Here is a 13,984-nt window from a genome sequence, read left to right as displayed (position 1 = left end):
CATGTCAGTCTAATGAAAATTATCAAGTGTTTATCTCGAATCAAGCATGATAAGGACTCCCAAAAAACTTCTGTTTATTATGATAATGTGATCTTGGTTCTTTTTTGAGGAAATAAACCATTTTGTTTTGGGAGCATGTGGAATGAGGGCCATTTTTATACAATACATGGGGTATCATACACAGAAACACTGCTGCTTGAGGTGGCGTTGCTCAGACACCCATTGTGGATATAAAATGCATGGCCTGCTGCACCCTGCTGGATCTGCAATGAAAACACTAAGACTAGGCACCTACTCAGGTAATTAATGTTATGAATAAGTAAGCAGTGAATTCCCACAAGAATTTTTATGTTGGACAGAATTCTTACAGACATATTAGCCCTGCCTTGTCAAACCAATATATGTATTTGTCAGACACAATAAATTGCATTTCACAGATGTGCAAAACTAGATCTTTGCAGAATTACATGTTTTAGATGTATTCAGTTCTTTAATGGCTAGCCTATGGCTAGTTTTTCTGGTCCAATAATTAATCATTTATCCCTTAATCAATGTGAGAATATTTTATTGGGACTGTCTGGTGCTCAATGGTATTTCACTCAAAGTGAATTGGAATGTTTTAGGCTCCCTTTTATGCTTGTCTTTGTTTCTCACAAATTTGGATGGTAAACCTCGTTAAGCAATAATAAGGCAAAGTTAATATTCACGTACAAGGGGAATCGAGAACCAGAGGACATAGGTTTAAGGTGAGGGGGGGATATTTAATAGGAACCTGAGGGGCAACTTTTTCATGCCAGTGTATGGTCAGTGTATGGAACTGTACCCTTGAACTGCATTCTTTAAGCCAATGTTCAGCAAGCATTGCTCTCTGTGATAGATAAGGGTTCATATATTTACAGTTTGGTTGGCAGGGAGAAAGCTCTAATCCCTGGGGGACTATTTGAGAGATGTCTCAAGTGGAGCCAAAGGGGAAAGTAGGTTTGAACTACCACTCTGATCCTGATTTGCTCTGTGTTAAGGTTGAGACTCAATGGGACAGAATTGTGAATGCTCCAGAATTGTCACTGCAGTCACTGAATGGTTCAGAAATTGAAGTTTAGTTCCTGGTCTCATTATCCCCCTTTATTTGCTCTCTTGGACACTGGAAGTAGTCAATAATGTAAACGATCAAATAACGTGTCTGAAGCAGGGGGTTACCTCTTCCGGAACTTTCTGTGCTGAAACACCAGAACCAGTTGGTTGGATAATACAGTTCTTCAAAGAATGACAACAACATTGTCGTATAATCATTTTCATAGGACATTGACATCACATCCTTTCTCAATAAACACTTAAAAAGGGAAAGAAAATCCATCCATCTGCATGTCCCATCTGCGTGTACTTTATTATGGAAACAAGTTCCATAGGTACATTGGTCAATATACTGTCCTCTGCATTTGGGGATGACTACTTGTAGTTACCAGTGATGTGTCTTCAAACTGATGTCTTTGTAGTCTGCAATGGTGGTGGTGCTGCCTCTGCTTTCTATTGCCTCCTTCAGCGAGGCTCACATAAACAGGTCAGCTCCCTTCATGTCTGACCGTTCAGTGAATCACTCCTCATCATTCTGTTATGATGTTCCTTTATTACTTTCATCTGCTCCTCTGTATTACTTTCAAATATGGCCGTGCAACTTCCTGGTCCACCACGATCAGTCCTGGGTTGTGGTGATCACCTTTGTCAATGAGCATCTTGCAGCCGGCTTCATGTGATTTATTGATTTCAACTGCACTGGCTTGCTTTAGAATAACATGCAGCTCCCAAGTCAAGTCTAAATGCCACTGTTTGTTTATCGAACACTAGCATCTTGATGTACATACAATTGGCGTATATTTGGCACCTGTATCTTGGTTTCCACTGGTAATCATCTCACCCTCTTGATGATCACTTAGAGCTTACCTTATCTGCTCCATGGACTTTTGATATCCGCCTCAGTGTGTGCCATGTTTGGAGAAATAAGTTCCCAATCCGCATCCCACTCCCATTTTCCTTTATGGAGAGCAATACCTTTACCGCCCACAATCCTTGCTGTACTTTGGCTATGCTGTCACCTGTCTTGTGCTTCAGTATTCGTAATGCTTTCTGCCAGCATACTGCCAGCTCTCTTGGCTTTTGATAACTACTAACCTTTGCATAACTGTAAATAAGTTTCTAGATGAGCAGTCCATCTCGCTCACTAAACCCCAAGATTCCAGAAATATTCCAATCTCTGATTTACCCAAATTTACCAATTCTCAATTGTTCAACAGCAATTTTAGCACCATTGATAATATTCCAAAGGATTTTGTCAACTTGTTATCTCTAACAACAGTGAACTGTTTCCTTTCTAGTCAGGTTGCAAACTGCTGGTAAGGCCTCTAATGCATTCTTCAGGTCTTGAGAGCTTAAGGCCATTGCACAATGTATTCTCATTGTGCAAAGAGATACAAATAGCATCCTTACTTTGCACTGTTCTAGTTTACCTGCCACAGGCAGTTCAATATATGATGTGAATACTTCATTCCATTATCTCCATTCCATAGGCAGGTTACTCGCATGGAAATCCCAAGGTTTGGCAGCTTTATCTGTTGTATCCTGTGCTCTTTTGACTGAACAATACCATTTTTGTTTCTCATAGAGAGAAACTTGACCTTTGATGTGTTCCTTTCTCTTTCCTCTGCCAATTGCCATATCTATATTACTAAAAGTAAGATCTTGACCGCTTTTGGCTTACTGTGCTGTGATTTCCGAGAGAACGCCGCCACTTACGGCCGTCATTTTTGCCCACCTCGCTCAGAGCCCCCCTCTGCCGGACTGGACTGGAGGATTTTTCCGATCGATGAAAAATCAGAGCGATATTAATGTTTAAATATTTTTTGCCATTCTCTCTGCTGCCCCCGCGGGCAGCAGGGGGCAGGGACTGTAAAACCCGGAAGTGTTGAGGCTCACTCAGTCTCTGCCAGACGGAGGAAGCGAGAGGCTCACGGCTCTCTGAGCTGCGAATAACACTGAATACACGTCTACTCCACGGTGAGTCCCCGGGATGTGGTTTTCAGCAAATGTGTTTGTTGCTTGCAAAGTGTTTTTGCCCAATTGGCTTTTTAAAGGGCTTTCAGCAAATGTGTTTTGTTGGCTTGCAAAGTATTTTTGCCCAATGTGTGAATGTGTGTGTGTGTGTGTGTGTGTGTGTGTGTGTGTGTGTGTGTGTGTGTGTGTGTGTGTGTGTGTGTGTGTGTGTGTGTGAGTGTGTGTGTGAGAGTGTGTGTGTGTGTGTGTGTGTGTGTGTGTGTGTGAATGAGTGTGTGTGTGTGTGAATGAGTGTGTGTGTGTGTGTGTGTGTGTGTGTGTGTGTGTGTGTGTGTGTGTGAATGAGTCTGTGTGTGTGTGTGAATGAGTCTGTGTGTGTGTGTGTGTATGTGTGAATGAGTCTGTGTGTGTGTGTGTGAATGAGTCTGTGTGTGTGTGTGTATGTGTGTCTGTGTGTGTGTGTGTATGTGTGAATGAGTCTGTGTGTGTATGTGTGAATGAGTCTGTGTGTGTGTGTATGTGTGAATGAGTGTGTGTATGTGTGAATGAGTCTGTGTGTGTGTGTGTGTGTGTGTGTGAATGAGTCTGTGTGTGTGAATGAGCCTGTGTGTGTGAGAGTGAGTCTCTGTGTGTGTGTCTGTTTGAGTGAGTCTCTGTGTGTGTGAATGAGTCTCTGTATGTGTGTGTGTGTGTGTGTGAATGACAAGGAGCAGAGTGTGGGGGGGGGGGGGGGTTTAAGGGAGGAGGGGTGACTGAGTGAACTGCCAGTGTACCAGGCGTGAGTGACTGCACTGCCAGCCCACGAGCCATGAGTAAATGAACTGCCAGCCCACCAGCTGTGAGTGACTGAACTGCCAGCCCAATAATCCATTCAGTCCACCCTCTCCCCCTTCTTTCTCACAGTCTGTCACCTGTTTTGGGCAGAATTTCTGGTATTTCTCAGCTGCCAGCCTGCCAGGTCCAAGTGACTGTACTGTCAGGCCTCAGTGACTGAGCTGCCAGCCCAAGAATCCATTCGACCCACAATGTCTATACCAGCCCTCTGGAAACCAGTACCTTCAGCTAACAACACCCATACTAGCGCAACAGAACCCCCCACCCCACTGGCGAGCAATATTGGAATTGGTGGAGAGGTGGAATATTGCGTTGTGTGATCAGCCCTCCCATGTGATGCTGGAATAGTCTAGTATTCAATAATGCTTTCTTGTCCAGATATACTCTGTGCAATTAATTCAAAAGTGCCTTCCATGTTGTTCATCACTAACATTAAATGTTCACTTACTTTGAAACAGTGAGCAGATTTCAAAATAATTAATAATATGTTTGAACAATGTTGGACTCTTAACAACATGTAATGGATCTATATAATTTCTCACATACTTTCAGTTTACAGCTTCCTCCATTCATATTGCCTTCAATGAAAGAAACTGAACAAATACTTCAATGGGCAGTTTCATATTTTATTTAATTAGTTCACAGAATATGAGCATTGCTGACACTCATTGCCTATCCCCAATTGTCCTTGAGATCTGATTGACCTGCAAGGATATGAGAGTTAAATAAAAATCCTTTATACCTTTTCATCCTTTACACCATACCAGTATTAACATTAGCTGCCTTAGAACAACATGCAGAAAATTTGTGTAGGAAGGAACTGCAGATGTGGTTTCAACTGAAGATAGACACAAAAAGCTGAAGTAACTCAGTGAGACAGGTAGCTTTATTGTATTTAATGTTGCACCGAATGTGCCTGAAAAGCTGCTGCGAAGGATATAAAAACCATGACAATCCAATACAGTAAAAAAATGGAAGTTTTAATGGAAGTTGCATCACTAATGCATAAAACAACAGCTTTCATCAAAAAGTGCAAGATAAGTATTTCTAGTATTTGAAGTTGCCATACATTTCTCGAATGCTTTTATGCTGGTTCAGTCTCATTACAATTTAAATATGTCATGAATTATATTACATATCCATGGAGACTTGCTGTCCGTAGGTGATGCCAGGTCTCACATCACAATAATGAATTGACAGTTCAGAATAAAAGTTACATTGCAAAACTACCTTTGAGTTTTCTGTGTAGTTCTTCATGATGAGCAGCACTTACATTTCATCTTTGAGCTGGTGAATAATCAATATGACAGTACCCTGACTAAAATTTACAACTGAAGTTGAAGCTCACCCTTAAGGTCCCGTACTTATTTACTTTTAATTATTTGTGACAATGGCATTGTGGTAAGGTGGCTTTTATTGTATGTCCCTAATTTGATTGAACTCTGTGTCCATTTCTGAAGGTAAAATGTCAGTCTTTTGAGGTTCTAGCATCACAAATGGGTTTGAAAGGGGAAGATGCTCCCCTCTTAAGTGAACCAGTTAGTCAACTGCAGCAATCTGGTATCTTCATCACCACCACTAATATTTATTTAATCCAGACCCCAATTAGTTGAATTTAAATGCCCATTTTTAGATTATTTAGATCATCAATGTAGGTCTTTGGATCTACAGTTACATCAAAATCCTTGACGTTGAGCCTCCGCAACATTTGTGAACATTTGAAGTTATCTCCCATCTCTTAATTGATCTAAAATTGCACATCCTGGAATTTTGTAGTACAAATGAGGCCTTTTGGCCCATCTTATTTCTGCTGACTCCAGGAAAGGATTCAACGGGTGACCCGCTCCTCTTACTGGCAATGTTTTCCCCCTGCTGAAGTTAATATGCTACTTGCTTTTATAACTGATTGAAACCTCTAATACTATCGATCTATCTGACTTGAACACATTAAACAACGTTTGTGAGATAATATTTTCCAACTAATTTTAACACAAAATTCAAACTCTCCACCATTCTTTGAGTAAACTATATGACGCCTGGACAATAGTGTTCAGAGAACGTTTTCAAGTGTGTCTTGTGTTATTGCTGGTTTGAATGTTAAATGGGGACATTGGCCTGAATTTTAACAGCCAGAGCATTTCCTTTGGGAATGTGTGCTATCAAATTCATTCTCCACATGCCTGATGCAGATATAGTTTGTTTAAATTCTGCCAGATGATTTTGTACCCATTCAAAACCAAAAAAGTCACCATTGTAACTCTTTGTGGCCATCCCACTGCAGAAATGGACTCAATAGGCCAAAGGGCCTGTCTGTATTTCTTGCCAGATTTGTATCTCTTTGAGTGTATGACTGGTTAAGAATGGGGATCCTTCACTAATCCAACCTCAAACACTCCCATGATTGGTCAGCGAGAGGATGTGTGGAATTGTAGTAAAAGGAAGCCAAACCATTTATCTTGGAATATTCCTGCTTCCTCTAGTCTGAAAGAAATAAAGTTGTGAAAGGATTACCAACTTGTTTCTTCAAGCTTTCTCTGGACCCAATTCTCTTCGCCAGAATGCTGCCTTTGAGAGAAGGTTGCAACATTTATTTTAAAGTGAAGAAAATGTGCAACATATCCAGATTTGCTGACTGCAAGGCTAGGTGTGAAAGTGAACTGTGGAAGAAGCAAAGGATGTAAACAGAGTAACAGAGTGGCAGATGGAGTATTCACTGAGCTCAGAAAAATTATTTCAATTATTCAATGGCAAGAAATCAGTAAATGTTGTACAGGGGGATCTTGATGTGATGGCTTGTGAAATGAAAAAATGTTCACTTAAGAGTCCAGGGAACTACTGGGATGGTAAACGACACATTGCTCTACATTACAAGAGGAATTATAATTGCACACAGCCGGCATATGACTGCACTTGGAGTTGTCTGTATGCAATTTTAGTCTTTCTACCAAAGGAAGGATATATTCGAAAGAAGACACTAACTACTGGAGTAACTCAGCATGCAAGGCAGCATCTCTCAAGGACATGGATAGGTAAGGATTTGGATCGGAACTCTCCTCCAATCTGATCCGCCTGATTCACCATTACTCTGAAGAAGTGTTCTGACCCAAAACGTCACCTATCCATATTATCCAGAGCTGCCACCTGACCCAGTGAGTTACCCCAGCACTTTGTGTCTTCTTTTGTAATCAAGCATCTGCAGTTCTTTGTTTCTTCATGGGGATATCCACTTGGTTTACATTCACTGATGGCTGGGATAAAGGGATCGTGCAGTGTAAAGATCGAGTTAAGATTGGCTGAGTCTGCACTGATTTCCTTGAAGATCTTGAAAGGATTTGGCAGGTTGCTTCCAAGAGTTTATGCCCTTTACCAATAGAAGACATACAGTAATTTCTGGATGAAGGTTTTGTGATTTAAAACCAAGTTGGTCCATTTCTATGCACAGAGAGCTGTAACGCTTTGGCATTTTCAGTCTTACAGAACTGTTAACACTTTGCCAATGAACACTGTCAAGCCAGCAATGTATCGACATTTGGTAAATAGCGAAAATCAAAAGATAGCAGACTGGTGGGTAAGTAGATTGGAGATATAATATCAGCCAGGATTTCATTGAAAGACTGGGTGGGCTCGGGGAGGTGAATGGTCTATGGTCGCTCCGATTTCCTTGTTCTTTTATTTTTAACTCGGCCCAAATGATATAACACTCATCACTTATTATTTATTGGCGGCACAGTGGCGCAGTGGTAGAGTTGCTGCCTTACAGTTCCAGAGACCCAGGTTCGATCCTGACTATGGGTGCTGCCTGTATGGAGTTAGTCAGTTTTCTCAAGGATATCCAATTTCCTCCCACACTCCAAAGATGTACAGGGTTGCAGGCTTTGTGCTTGGTACATGTGTAAATTGTCCCCAGTGTGTATAGGATAGTGTTAGTATGCGGAGATCGCTGGTCAGAGTGGACTCGATGGGCCAAATGGCCTGTTTCAGCACTGTATCTCTGAACTAAACTAAATGTCAAAGGGCCTCCATCTCTGGAGGTCTCCTTCTGACTGTCTTCTGTACAGCTGTAGCAATTTTTGGATCTTCAGCCCTGAATTCCTAGTGTTAAGGCCTCGCTTGCATTTCCAATTTTCAATGGGCCACCTTTGGTTTTTATTCTGAGCTGCTTGGATCCTAAATATTACTACTCTGGTTGACCTTTTAAAATTTCTACTTAAACCTTAATGACTTAATCACTGTCTGTGTGCCTTGTGCAGCCTGTATTAAATATTATTTAGAAACATCACAAGGAAATAGAAAAACGGTTGATGTAATGCCAGGAAAATGGATTTTGTAGAGATGAATATCATGCTCATGGAGGCTACTAATTTTGAGTCTATTTCTGTGAGAAATAATGCTAGTTGTGAACACAGACACCACATAGTCTGAGAACAATATTCTGCACTCTGTATCTTCCCCTTTGCTCTAACCATTGTACTTGAATTTGACAATTGTATTTACAGATAGTATATGTTTGGATATCGTGTAAAACAAAGCCTTTCACTTTACCTTGGTCCACGTGACTATAATTAACCTAATAAACCTACATGCACACCCCCACTGTTTCCCTGGAGTCTATTTTGACCAGACGATTTCAACAGTCAGGTAATATTAAGGAGAGATTTGTGAATCACGTTGTTCTGAATTACGACTAATACATTTCACTATAGCAGAATCTATTTTAATAATGCTGATGGATTGAAGGTGAATGTTGCTGGAGGGATCAGACTTCTCTCCCTGCTATTATGGTCAAAGTGCTGAACAGCCCTCTGTAATACAATGGGGTGACCTATACTGGGATCCTATGCACTGCTGGAGATTTCAGCAGGTTAACCTCTCAAAACACAGTCACCAGAAATATGAGGAACCATGCTGTGGAAAGCATGTGCAAAATGGGTGTTTTGGAAGAAACATAATTGAGAACACTTTGACTGTAAGAGGAGCGATGGAAGATAGATATTTGAATGAAAAGGTACTGAGCAGTTGTAAGTAACAAAACACTGCGTCTGGCTTTCGAGGGACAGGCATACTTGTTTACCATCATCGGCGGTCATTCGAAACGAGTATGACTATCCTCTCCTCTCCATAGGGTCGTCTACTTGTGGGTCTGCAGATGTCTGTAGAGGCCGATCCACGATCCACACACCTTGGTGCAACGTGGGCAGTGGAGACTGGCGGTGGTTGGTAGTCATCGCGCCCCCTTCTCTCTCTCTCTCTCCTTACGGTGCTGTCGCTTTGTCTCTGTGGCATGGCGTTGCTCCGTTTCGTGACGTGCAGCACCTTCCTGCACGCATTTCCTCCAGGAGCGCCTGTCCAGTGCAATTTGCTCCTAGTTGCTTGATGTGGAATTTCTTCAAACTGTTCTTGATGTTGTCCTTGAAGCATTCCTTTCGCCCGCCGGAGGCTCGCCGACCTTCCTTCAGTTGAGAGTACAGGATCTGTTTAGGGAGACGTGTGTTGGACATGTGGATGTCATGGCCAGTCCATCGAAGTTGGTGCTGCATTATTGTGGTGGTGATGCTGGTCATGTTGGCTTCCTCCAATATGAATCTTCAGATTCCTCCTCAGAATCTTTCGTAAGGATCTTTGATGGTATTGGTCCAGGATTCTCAGGTGCCTGCTGTAGGTGGTCCATGACTCGGCTCCATACAACAGGGTGGGGAGGATAATGTGGGGAGGACATACTTGTTAATACCATAGTTGAAACTAGCTGATAAGCAAAATCACTCCAGGCACTCGTTCCACAAGGAAGTCCTCCTGACATTGACCGTTGAAAGTCACGGGACCAGCACCCATCTGTTCCATCGCTCCTCTTACAGTCAAAGTCAGTATCGTTGCATTCTCAGAAACCTGGCCTCAAGATCCGTGCCAGGTGCCGCTGCTGAGATACACCACGTGATATTTTTCCACTCGCTGCTCCATTGCAAAAGGTCAAACATTTTACCTGGCAACGTGAAAAACATTGAACAGTACAATGCAGCAATAGGCCCTTCGGCCCACAATGTTTGTGCCAAACATGATGCCAAGATAAACTCATCTCACCTGCCTGCACATGATCCATATCCCTCCATTTCCTGAGTGTTCCTATCCAAAAATCTCACTCTCTTTATCTTGCGCACACCTTTGGTTATTAACACTCCTTTGACAGGAACTACAAATTAATTCTCAAAACCTCTCCAGCAATCAACCTTTTATTGTCTTTTTAAAAAATGCTCCCTAAACCGATGCTGGGATTTTTTTTTTTGTCGGCAACTTAGTTTGCGTTATTGCACTGTCAGTTAATGCATTTAAAAAGCATCGCTTGGAATGCAGGCACTTTGTACGCTTCAAGGTTTAATATAATAAATGTGCCGCTTGCAGTAGAAGTGAAAACGGCAGCTGATTTAGTGAGCAATTGGAAAGAAAATAAGACAACTCTATGATTTTATCATGCCTCATTAGGCAACTGGAAGAACGTCAGACCAGCCAGAGTTGTTGTGTTGTCAGAAAGGCACTGAAAATACTCGTGTCTCTAAACTACATCCAATTTTTGTCACAATTTGATTTGATGCTGTGATTTCAATTCTATACCAATAAACAATACAAATAATTGAGTTTTTCCTTTCCGGAATGCAAAGTTTCTGATTTCTCTCTCAGATCTTCCATATTCCTGAACATTTAAGTCTGAGAAATGCTCAAACGTGTGCTGGGGCTCTTGTGAACTCATAACAGTTTTAGCACTTTCATTTATAATTTTAGATGTGATGTTGAGCACAATGTAGACAACTTAAGGGGAGCACAGTGGCGCAGCGGTAGAGTTGTTACCTCACAACGCCAGAGACCCGGGTTCGATCCTGACTTCAGATGCTGTTGTGCAGAGTTTGTACATTCTGTGACCACGTTGGTTTTCTCTGGGTGCACCGTTTTCCTCCCACATTCAGAGGTGTGCAGGTTTGTAGGTTAATTGGCTTCTGTAAATTGTCCCTAGTGTGTAGGATTTGAAAATGGGATAAAATGGAACTAGTGTCCAGGTGATCAATGGTCAGTGCGGACCAGGTTAGCCATGTTCTTTACATAGAAACATAGAAAATAGGTGCAGGATTAGGCCATTTGGCCCTTCGAGCCTGCACCGCCATTCAATATGATCATGGCTGATCATCCAACTCAGTTGTATCGCTAAATTAAATGGCTGTGTTTAGATATTGCAATACCTAAGATAATTGGTATGTACTGTGGCTTAGTTATTGTAACATAACACACAGGGTTCAAGGGCATGCAGTGTGCGTGTGGAATGCATTTTCATGCCTTTCACATGTGAGTGGAAAGCCCATGTTTTTGCTGGGTGCCCCTTTCCAAAGTTGTTCTTCAAAGTTTCCCTAAGGCCTGATTAATTGTCACTTAAAGGGACATGCCCCAACAGGTTACAGTCCAATGATGGGAGCTTGTCTCCGGATGATGCTCACTCACCAGGTTACCCCATTGTTTACCCTTGCCCCAGAACCCCTCACCCCCAACTACAGCCACCAATCTCATTTGACCCAACCCTCCATTCTACACTGCACCAATCCTCCAATGCACTGACCTAACCAAAGCCTTGCTATACTCCTGATCTGCTGATCAAGGTTAATCCATTTCTTCCCGTCAATGCGTTTCATCCCAATTCCACCACTGATCATTATCCACGATGCTATCAACCAGACACTCAAGTATTGACATAATATTTGTCAATATTTATTGCAGGTCACAAAATGTTCAACTCTTCAGAGAATGAAATAGCCGTTGCATGCTTGCAGCAAGATCTAACAACAATTAAGTAGATAATAGTCCCACCACTTTAGTAACAAGCAATGGGCATCTCCAACAGGAGAGGGTCTAAATACAGCCACGACTCAACAGGAAAAAAGACACAAAGTGCTGGAGTGACTCAACGGTTCAGGCAGCATCCTTGGAGAACATGGATAGTTGATGCTTTGGGTCGAGACCCTTCTTGACACTCCATGTCCTCGCAATCGATGACTTCTGCCACCAAACGGATTCATTGTGGCTTGTGCGCATGAATGAAATAGTGACTGAATGTGAATAATGAGTCTCAGCAGGTTAACATGTTAGATCTTATTTACAGAGCATGTTCAAAATGTTGATGGGAGACATTTTTATTTACTCGCCCTTATTATAGTCTAATTCTCAAAGAGACCAAATATTTGAAGATAATTTGACAGATTGAGGTATAGTATTTGTTTGATTGTCATTATTTTCCTGTTGACTCGTGGCTGTATTTAGACCCTCTCCTTTTGCAGATGCCCATTGCTTGTTACTAAAGTGGTGGGACTACAGGTGCACAACCTTTTATCCGAAGATCCAAATAACGAAAACCTCCGAATAGCGGACATTTTTTCGGTCCTTGAAGAAAGGTCCTTGAAAACGTTCACCGAGGGCGGCCCGCAGAGGTGACAGCGGAACCTCCGGTCGGTCCTCGAAGAAAGGGGAACTAAATCCCCATTCATAAAAGAGAAGGTGAGGGTATATTGCGCGGGAGGGTTAATAATTGACAATATGCTGCTGCCTGCCCGCTGAGATAAAAAGTTCCCACGGTTGACTCACGATACACAGTGTATCGTGAGTCTTGCGTGGAAACTTTTAAACTCTGCTGGCAGGCAGCAGCAGATTGTCGCTCCCTTCAGTTTCACCCCACCTACACCCCTCTGCTTCCCGGCCATGTGTGTGACCCCTTCCCTCCCCTCTCCAGCTCCCCGCTCATTGCACCGGCGCGGGGGATTTGCACTGTCTTCACGTCGGCGATACCAGCAGGTCAGTGCCAATCACCGGAGACGTCAGGACCAACGGGACATCGACCCCCAGGCCCACTGCAAGCACGGAGATCCCAGAGACCCACAGCCAACAGCAGCCCAGCCCCGTTCCAACTCCAGAGGAAAACTGCAAACTGGCCGGAGACATCAGGACCACCAGAAGCCGTTCCCCGAGCTGCGCCCCCTCATCTGGACACCGACCCCCAGGCCCACTGCAAGCACGGAGATCCCAGAGACCCACAGCCAGCAGCAACTCCAGCCCAGCCCTGCTCCAACTCCAGAGGAGCACGTAGGGGCAGAAGCTGATGGTGTGCAAGGTACGTCTTGTTCTTGGGGTGGCGGATGAGGGGGCGCAGCTCGGGCTGTGGGCAAACTGCCACTTGTCGCCGTAGCGGCCCATCGGGGAGCGGATTCCTCTGGAGTTGGAGGGGGAGTGGGGTATTGTGCTGTTTGATCGCCCCCTGCTATCCCAGGGACAGGGAGACACAGCGGCTTTTTAGACTGGTGGGCAATCACTTCCAAAGTTCTGCCCACACAGTCAGTACACCTCTCCTTCACTGCATTTCATACAAACATTTATTCTGCAAGAAAAAACTACATTGAAGACTCAAACTCGCGACCGAGTAACTGCCAGGATCGAGGCGCAAACTCGCGACCTAGCTCGGAGATTCAAGAATCCCCGAGCTAGGCCGCCTAAGGGCATGTAGCCCCGCTAGGGTGACATGAATGCGAGAGGTGATTCAATGCTGCGGGCACATTTACAAATTCAGGAATTTATTCAACACACTGCATTTAATACAGACATTTATTCTGCAAGAAAAAACGACATTGAAGACTCAAATTCGCGACCGAGTAACTGCCGGGATCAAGGCGCAAACTCGCGACCTTGCGGATATGAGCCGAGCACTCTACCACTGAGCCAGCCATTAAAATCTACACTAAAAAATTTCCATTCCGAAGGCCGACAAATTCTGAATTACGAAAAGTGTCTGGTCCCAAGGCTTTCGGATAAAAGGTTGTGCACCTGTATTATCTACTTAATGTTTTCATGGTGATAGAGGGCAACAGGACAAAGCTTTCTCATTGCAATCCTAATTTTCAGTTGCATCGCCCATTTCCCTTCAGCCATTTAACAATTGAAGTGACCCAGCACTCAGCACCAAGTCCAGGATGTGCTAGGGAACATTATCTGCACTTTGCCATGTTATCTTATTATAATGGAGCACGCAGAGAGACTCGAGAGAGGTAATCTGTGCAGGGAGTTATGGGCACTTAATGATCATTTG

The 13,984-nt window shown here is 43.2% G+C and overlaps 1 protein-coding gene across 4 annotated transcripts in view; it reads left to right on the top strand.

The window, feature by feature from the left end:
* LOC116991390 (opioid-binding protein/cell adhesion molecule homolog) overlaps positions 1-13,984 on the top strand; it is a 1,877,101-nt gene that overhangs the window by 1,677,864 nt on the left and 185,253 nt on the right. The window lies entirely within an intron of this gene.

Source organism: Amblyraja radiata, chromosome 33 (assembly GCF_010909765.2).
Source record: "Amblyraja radiata isolate CabotCenter1 chromosome 33, sAmbRad1.1.pri, whole genome shotgun sequence".
In the NCBI taxonomy this organism is placed as follows: domain Eukaryota; kingdom Metazoa; phylum Chordata; class Chondrichthyes; order Rajiformes; family Rajidae; genus Amblyraja; species Amblyraja radiata.
Note: the sequence above shows the minus strand (reverse complement) of the source record. Positions and strands in the feature narration are given on the sequence as shown.